At 50.5% G+C, this 1,915-nt stretch overlaps 1 pseudogene; it reads right to left on the reverse strand.

The window, feature by feature from the left end:
* Window positions 1–1,516: 1,516 nt before the first annotated feature.
* On the reverse strand, window positions 1,517–1,613 carry LOC112610423 (annotated as a pseudogene).
* Between the last annotated feature and the right edge of the window lie 302 nt (window positions 1,614–1,915).

Here is a 1,915-nt window from a genome sequence, read left to right on the forward strand (position 1 = left end):
GACTATTACGGGTAAAGGACCTGGAGACACCTAAAGCCCTTCATTACAGGATAAGGAAACCGAGGCTCCCAGGCGGGGAAGTGACTTTTTTTTCTTTTTCTTTTTCTTTCTTTTTTTTTTTTTTTATTGAGACAGAGTCTCGCTCTGTCGCCCAGGCTGGAGTGCAGTGGCACAATCTCGGCTCACTGCAACCTTCGCCTTCCCGGTTCCAGCTATTCTCCTGCTTCAGCCTCCCGAGTAGCTGGGACTACAGGCGTGCGCCACCACGCCCTGCTAATATTTTTGTATTTTTAGTAGAGACGGGGTTTCACCATGTTGGCCAGGCTGGTCTTGAACTCCTGACTTCAGGTGATCTGTCCGCCTCAGCCACCCAAAGTGTTGGGATTATAGGCGTGAGCCACTGCGCCTTGCCAGAAGTGACTTTTTACTTTTTCAAGCCACTCTTTTATGAGGGATGGAAGGATGGGACTCATGCACTGACTCTCAGTCCAGTGTTCCAGCATGCCCTGAGGGCAACCTCTGTCTCCAGTGTCATCCCCATCTTTGGTCCCTGTTTTTCTCCTTTAAGTTCCTTCTCGCCAACAAAGGCCTGAGAGTTCTATACTACTTAGACACTGCCTAGAAAATGCAGGGTTTGTAGGAATTCCTGGCCAACCCAGTATCAACAGAACTCCCAAGGGCCCAAGGACCCCAGGCTAGGAAACTCCCATGCTAAGGGTGGAGGATTGGTTCTCATACTCAGGGAGCCCTCTGAGTACATTTTTTCCATCATGCATTCATTAATTCACACAAGATTTTCTGACTGCCTATGTGTGCCACGCATGGTGCTGGGCATGGTAGAGCTACAGATAAGAACCAGCGGCCGGGCGCGGTGGCTCAAGCCTGTAATCCCAGCACTTTGGGAGGCCGAGGCGGGTGGATCACGAGGTCAGGAGATCGAGACCATCCTGGCTAACATGGTGAAACCCCGTCTCTACTAAAAATACAAAAAACTAGCCGGGCGTGGTGGCGGGCGCCTGTAGTCCCAGCTACTCGGAGGCTGAGGCAGGAGAATGGCGTGAACCTGGGAGGCGGAGCTTGCAGTGAGCCGAGATCGCGCCACTGCACTCCAGCCTGGGTGACACAGTGCGAGACTCCGTCTCAAAAAAAAAAAAAAAAAAAAAAGAACCAGCTGCTGCCCTTGATCACTTAGTCTGGTGGAGGAGACAACTCTGAGGAAGAATGATGCTTATCTGACTCAGTGTCACTTAAACTTTGGCTCAGCGTCACCTCTTTGAAAGGTTCTCCTGCACACTCTTCCACTAATCTAAAGTAGTTCTCTAGCCACATGTGGTGGCACGCGCCTGTAATCCCAGCTGCTCGGGAGTCTGAGGCGGAGGATCTCTTGAGCCAAAGAGTTCAAGGCTGCAGCAAGCTATGGTCTCGCCACTGCACTCCAGCCTGGGTGACAGAGTGAGACCTTGTCTGTAAAAAAAAAAAAAAAAAAAAAGCATTTGTATTTTAATTTTGAAAAAAATAAAATATGGAATGCTTCATGAATTTGCATGTTATCCTTGCACAGGGGCCATGCTAATCTCTGTATCGTTCAAAAAATAATGATTGCGGCCGGGCGCGGTGGCTCAAGCCTGTAATCCCAGCACTTTGGGAGGCCGAGGCGGGTGGATCACGAGGTCAGAAGATCGAGACCATCCTGGCTAACATGGTGAAACCCCGTCTCTACTAAAAATACAAAAAACTAGCCGGGCGTGGTGGCGGGCGCCTGTAGTCCCAGCTACTCGGAGGCTGAGGCAGGAGAATGGCGTGAACCTGGGAGGCGGAGCTTGCAGTGAGCCGAGATCGCGCCACTGCACTCCAGCCTGGGTGACACAGCGCGAGACTCCGTCTCAAAAAAAAAAAAAAAAAAAAAAAAAAAAAC

The sequence above is a fragment of the Theropithecus gelada genome, chromosome 16 (genome assembly GCF_003255815.1).
Source record: "Theropithecus gelada isolate Dixy chromosome 16, Tgel_1.0, whole genome shotgun sequence".
NCBI lineage: Eukaryota > Metazoa > Chordata > Mammalia > Primates > Cercopithecidae > Theropithecus > Theropithecus gelada.